General features: G+C 37.6%; 1 long non-coding RNA gene across 1 annotated transcript; it reads left to right on the forward strand.

The window, feature by feature from the left end:
• The first annotated feature begins 1,160 nt into the window (after window positions 1-1,160).
• On the forward strand, window positions 1,161-4,754 carry LOC130721382 (uncharacterized). Its single transcript, XR_009013431.1, has 3 exons — window positions 1,161-1,555; window positions 2,957-3,033; window positions 4,580-4,754. It is a non-coding gene; the product is annotated as an uncharacterized LOC130721382 (long non-coding RNA).
• Window positions 4,755-6,756: the final 2,002 nt, after the last annotated feature.

A 6,756-nucleotide genomic window follows, 5' to 3' on the forward strand; every position in this document is an offset into this window, starting at 1 on the left:
ACCCCTTAACAAATCAGATACACCCAATTAAGGTTCATCCTCTTAACCGATCAACAAACACCATTAAGGTCCATCCCCTTAACCGATCAACAAACAAGATTAAGGTCCATCCCCTTAACCGATCAACAAACACGATTAAGGTCCATCCCCTTAACCGATCAGCATATACGATTAAGATCCATCCCCTTAACCGATCAACAAACACGATTAAGGTTCATCCTGTAAGACCCACATTTTTAGAATTAGAATAATTAATTAAATTCTGACTCACGCCTAGGATGCTGTGTAAGCTTGAGAGGAACTTGAACTAGAGTTTGATGATTTGTCGATTGAAACTTTATAGACTACTCAATATATGTTTAATTATGCCACTATAGTCAGTTTAAAATATAGCACAGGCCGTATTCACACCCGACTAGGCTCGAGAATGTTCGAAAAAGGTTATTTTCGCTACTAGAGCACTGTTTAAGATGTAGTTCGACAACGGCAAGAGAATAAGACCTTCAGGGTATTTTTCCCTGGACCCGTGTTCCATTACAGAACTTTCGGTTGTAAACTCGGTAGTGTTCACTTATCGGAAACTCGATAAAGTTAGACTTTATCTCCGCAAGGACTTTAAGTGAGACCCCTAACAAAAGGCTTTTCTATTCGGGGCTTCTAACGAAGTTTCCATCCGCGTAGTCTAAATTCCTTCGCTACTAGGAATCTTTCTTATGAAGGAAGTTTTCTCATCCGATGTCAATCGCAAAAAGTAGTTCTGCGGCAGGTTTTGATGCCGACTGCGTTCAAGCCATCTTGCCATTGAAATAAACTTGAAATAAGTATCGACCTTTATGGGGAGATACTTAGCTTAGATGCCCAATGTGACAACATCATATTTATTCCAATTGTCTCACCATTATTATTTAACTCGGTTTTTACTCATTTCTTGGTTCATAGATCATTTTAATTTGCTCAAAGTGATCATAATTTATATTCTACTGTTTCATAAAGATCCTCATAATTTTTAGGATAATAATATATCAACTCTATATTTTTCTCTTAACTCTACGAGTTAAATACTACAGTGTCTAAACCAATTCGTACCGGTAATTATCATCTTATAATATATATATTCTCGACGTCTTTTTTCTCCCCACTTCTCTTCATTTTCCTTTCTTTTCTTCTCCTTTCTCAAATTTTCCTTCTTGTTGCAGCAACAACCTGCCACCGTTCCTTCTCATCACCAACATTTTCTTCTTATTTACTACTATCCCATTCTCTCATTCACGTCCCTACAGCACCCTCACCACTTTCTTTTCATCTCCTTCCCATCACCATTAAAACACCACCACCAACATATCTTCTTCTTCTTCTTGATTTATTTCTGCTGCACACACTCACCATCACTTTCTCCTCTTCATGGAAGCCGTGAGACCACCACCACCAAGCTGCTACTCCTTCTTCCTCTACTCCACGCAAGCACCACAACCACCGGGAGCAAGCCACCAAAGGCAGCCACCACCTCCATTTCCTTCAACTTTTCTCATCTCAATTTTGAGCTTTTGAGTTAGAGGTTGGTTTAGCTTCAAACTTTGCTTCAATTAGCTTATATGCATGCTCTAGTGTTCGAATTGATAACTTATATGCATAGATGCTATGTTCTTTGATGATTATGTGGAAAAGGGATAGAAATACCCATTTTTCTCAATTCTTAAGCTTTAATTATGTTAGAGTCATATTCATGCTTAGGGTCTTCACATTAGTTGTTAGTATATGTCTGAGAATGAGCTATGTGCAATCAATTTTGAGAAAACATCAACTTTGGATTTTTAGGTTTTAATTGGGCATGGAAAAATGTTAATTCACAAATGAAGTTGTATGAGTGTTTGGATGGTTTTCCTACCCTAGTTAGGGTATAAATATGCTTAAGAATTAATTAGATTCAAAAGAGAAGTTGGATTACCCTATTTTTGGAGTGGGGGCCGTGAGCTTGTTTGTGTGTTGATGGGAGGAAAATTCCTCCTTTGAAGATTAGAATTGAATCAATTGATGCATGTTTTTAGGATATGTTTTGGAGTAAGCTTGAGGTTGATTTTGTGTTTAAATGATTGGGTATGCTAAGTGCTACTTGTTTCTTAAGTAAGTGCATTTTATGGCATAAATGAATGCATGATGAGGAATTTAGATTCAACTATAAGCATGGTGATTTAAAAATGAGCTGAAGCTTTGGGAAAAATTATAGAGACCTGTCCAGGTTTGAAGCATAATCAAGTTGCATGAATTGTACATTAATGAGAAAGTAAATGGCACTTTGCTGTTTAATTGCTGCTGTTTCTGTTCTGTTTTAAGTTCTGTTGTTGCTGTTCTGTTTTTAACGTTGCTGTACTGTTTCTGTTTTTGCTGTAATTGCTGTTGCTGTTCAGTTTTTATTGTTGCTGTCACTGTTTCTGTTTTTGCTGTAATTCCTATTGCTGATCTGCTGTAATTGCTGTTTTTGTTGCTGTTTTGCTGTAACTGTTGTTGCTGTTTTACTGTTGCTATTTATTGTTGTTGTTTACCATGTTTCGGTGATGGCATGCGTAAAAATGAAGATGAAATTATATGCTAAAATGAGTTGCTAGTATTTGGTTATTTGTTGGGTTGAGTCTAAACTTGAATATGTGAAATGTGTCCAAGTGTTTTCTTATGTTCTAGGCAAGCTAAATGGTTAAGCATGTACTAGGAACATGACTAGGTTTATTCCATGAATATGATGATATGATTTGTGTTTTAAGATGGAGTCAGAACCTTACTTTATTATGTGCTAAGTGCTTATGTGTGAAACTTGAGTAGAGTCAAACTCACCCATTTGGGGTAACTCTTCCATTCGTGCCTACGTGTCTAACTCTGAAGTTTAGGAAGCCTTTTCCGACGTTAGTGAGCATTTTTAGATCGAATTGTTTCTTAGCGACTAAGCATGAATATTTTGCTTAAGGTTTGGATCGAGTTGAGCTAAAGAAGGAAGATTCAGAACAAGCTGTGAAGTTTCAGGATAGAGGAGAATAACCCAAGGTAAGGGCAACTCTCCTAGCTATTAGCTATATGCTTAGGTGTCGAAGAATCGGCAATTGTTAAATGATATTGATATGTGAGGCTTATGCTTCTGTTGACTGCTGAGGCTTCGGCCGTTTACTGAGATTTCAGTCTTATTTCTTTTAATGGATAGACATTTGCTATTTCTTGAATTAGGTATGTGCATAAACATGAAGTTATGCCAAAACCTTATGATTATATCGATTGTAAATGCGGAGTGTTATAAGAATTAGCAAGTAGGACCCGACGGAAGGTCTGAGCTACTGCTGACGTGATGGATCGAGGCTTCCTCAGGAAAGAGAACTTGGGGATGATATTGATCTTTTGACTTGTTAGATTTTGAAACAAATGAATGCATAAGACTTGATTTGAGAATAAATTCCATAATGAATTAACTCAAAATAGAACACTTCGAATAATAAAGATAACCCATTTTGAGGAAAACTTAGGATATGAAATGAGTTCGAAAATGGGAAGGGTCGAAGATTCGAGGTTCGAGGAAAGATAATGATTCGAGTTGTGAACATCATGAAGAGGAGCCGTTATGAGTAGAACCGCCATTAAGTGCAGGTGCTACTCCTTGTTGTGAACTGATTGGTCAAAGGACCGACGTTTACCTTAGGGAAAAACGATAGAGACATGAACCATAGCTAGACACGTATCCGGGTGAGGACGAATCGTGGTTTGCTAGCTCTTGCATACCTGCATGACTTGATTAAGGGGCTTGTCCTTAATCCTATTAATTATTCTTTGATTAAGAGGTTTGTCCTTAATCATATTATTTATCCATCGATTAGAGAGGATGGGCCTTAATCGTATTGTTTACCCCTGGATTAAAGTGGCTGGACCTTAATCCTATTAACTACTCTTGATTAAGGGGTATGACCTTAATCATATTATTCGTTATTGGATTAAAGAGGATGGACCTTAATCCTATTATTTGCTTATGGATTAAAGAGGATGGACCTTAATCCCATTATTTGCTTGTGGATTAAAATGGCTGGAACTTAATCCTATTTTTGCTATTTGATTAAAGTGGTTGGACTTTAATCATATTATTTGTCCTTGGATTAAAGTGGTTGGACCTTAATCCTATTATGTGTTAGTTGATTTAGAGGATTGACCTTAGTCATACTAATTGTTATTTGCTTAAGAGGTTAGACCTTAACTCCTATTACTTGGATCGATTAAGGGGCTAGTCCTTGATCCTGTTATTTGTTTGTTGATTAGAGAGTATAGAGCTCATCGTGCTAGATGATTGACCGTTGAGTCGTGCATTTCCATTAGTGAGACGTGATGCTACCCTAGCAAGGAAATGAAGATACATCTAGGCGTAGACGGCGAGTGATGGATTGATGACTTGACGTTCAAAGGATAGAGATTGACTTATGTTGTGTCTAATTATTATTCACACGCTACTTAACTATGCTAAATCAAGCTAGGACTTATATTACATTACTCTAGGAAGTTGACCCTTTCTGCCTTGTTTGCTTTGTTTGTGTTTGGGCGGTCGGCAAACTGCCAGGCCCTAACAGGTGTGTCTCTGAGGAGCTGTTGATTGCTGCAAGAAGGTGATTGGGCTAATTGACGATGAGACTTCCTTGGAGTGAGTGAACCAACTGAAGACTTGTGGAAGTAATAGTTAGATGTAAGGCTAGAGCCTTGGGTAGAGAAGCTTACCGTCATTGGTTGAAGCTCATAGGGATGATTGTATTACTTACTTTGGTCTTGGGTAGGTTCCGATGCATTACTCTTCTGCGAATCTCCAGTGAGGGGATTGTAGGAAGTATATTGGACTTAGGGTGTTATCGCATTTTGAACTTTGTTGTCGGTTAAGACATTACTTCACTGTATATTTTATATGTCTTGAACATCCGTCGTCACTCACGGGTGCTTGCCTTGTCGAGGCCGGATGTAAGGGTTTGGGTAAGAGTATACATATCAGGTTTTGGAAATGTTTTGGAAATCAAGCAAACGAAAAAAAAAAATATACCCGCTTTTATTAAATCCTTGTTGGAAAATAATTCCATTTTATTTAATAGGTTACTATTTGTGACCCCTAAAAGTTGGGGTGTTACACATCCCCTTAACCGATCAACAAACACGATTAAGGTCTATTGCCTTAACCGATCAATAACAAACATGTCATGAAGGTTAGTATAAACCAAGAATGGTCCTCTTAGAGCATGCGCGTCTAGAGAACATTCATCATCTCCATGGTACCCTTAGGTAAGAGTTGGTCCTTGACTGAACAAACATTAGTAGGGAGTGCCTCCCGCACCTCAGTGACTTCTATCGTCACAACGACTCATCCTGTTGATGCCCGCAACTCAAGTTCTCTTCTTTCCCCGAAACTCGGATCGTCGACCTTTCCTGGTTTCAAAACTCATTTTCAGTTCCTAAGTCTTCTTCCAAAAGATCCCCTTTATCATTTAAAAGCGTTCTATCTTGGTTTAGTTTCACTATTGAATTTATTCTCAAAGTTTGAAGTCTTATCCCTTTGTTTGTTTCAAAATCTAACATTCGAAAATATCCCCTCTTTCCCAAAGTAGTCTTCCCGAGAAAGCCTCGATCCTCAACGTCAGCAGTAGCTCAGACACCCCGTCAGATTCTACTTGCTAACTTTCGTAACCACTGCGTGCTTACAACCGCTATAATCACAATATCTCAACTTAATTCCACAATTATGGCTATATAGCATGCCTACCAACACAACATATGGCTTTTCCTTAAAGGAATCGTCTTAGCGGAAGACTAATTATTTAGACTGTCCTTTTGAAATCTAAGACAAACTAGTAGACCATAAGAAAGAAAACAAGTCAAGACTCCCCCCTGAGTTTATTATTTATGTGCTCCCCCTCACATCATTAACTTTTTATGAAAAGGAGATTGTGAGATATTGATTTTCAATCCAGCCAAAAAGAAATGCTTTTACTTTATAAAACAGAACTTGGTTCTTTATACACTCTCCCCTTTTAACTATATACTATTCTAGCTTGTTGTTTTCTCTAACTCTCCCCCTTTGGCATTATCAAAATGGTAAGCACTAAATCAAGAAAACTGAGAAAAAAAAAAGAGATGTAGAGATATAGTGAACAAAAAAGGCGTTTGAGATAAACGAAAGTTCATGCAAAGGAAGAAGAAGAATAGTAAAGAAGCAACCAAGAACATATCAAATAGATATTCTTGATCAGTCAGGTACCGACATATAAAAAAAAGGGTTAAGCATCATATTAGTCCCTATCTTTGTGTCGCCGTCTGATCTAGGTCCCTCGCCGGAAAATTTATTGTAAATGGTCCTCATCTTTGAAATTTTTTTGGAGCGGATCCTCGCCGGAGGCTGGAGCTCCGGTGAGTTCTTAAATGGCATGCTGACTGGGTTTAATGAGGTGATGTGAATTTAAAAAAGAAATAAAAATTTTAAAAAAATACATGTCAGTTTCTAATTAACTAAAATAACAAATTCATTTCCCTCCCAAATTAATTCCAAGTCCATAAATTAACCCCAAATTCTAGAAAAATAATATGGTAAAGACACAGATCTTCATCTTTCTTCATCCACTCCCAGATCTTCATCTTTTTTTCATCTTTGTTGTTACATGTTGTCTTGCATTTTGTCAAAACAACCGATTGTCGAAGTAGATGCCGTGACATCTGATTCTGTGAAGCTAGGGCATCAATCCCCAGCTTGAGTTTTAGTTG

Source organism: Lotus japonicus, chromosome 5, assembly GCF_012489685.1.
Source record: "Lotus japonicus ecotype B-129 chromosome 5, LjGifu_v1.2".
NCBI lineage: Eukaryota > Viridiplantae > Streptophyta > Magnoliopsida > Fabales > Fabaceae > Lotus > Lotus japonicus.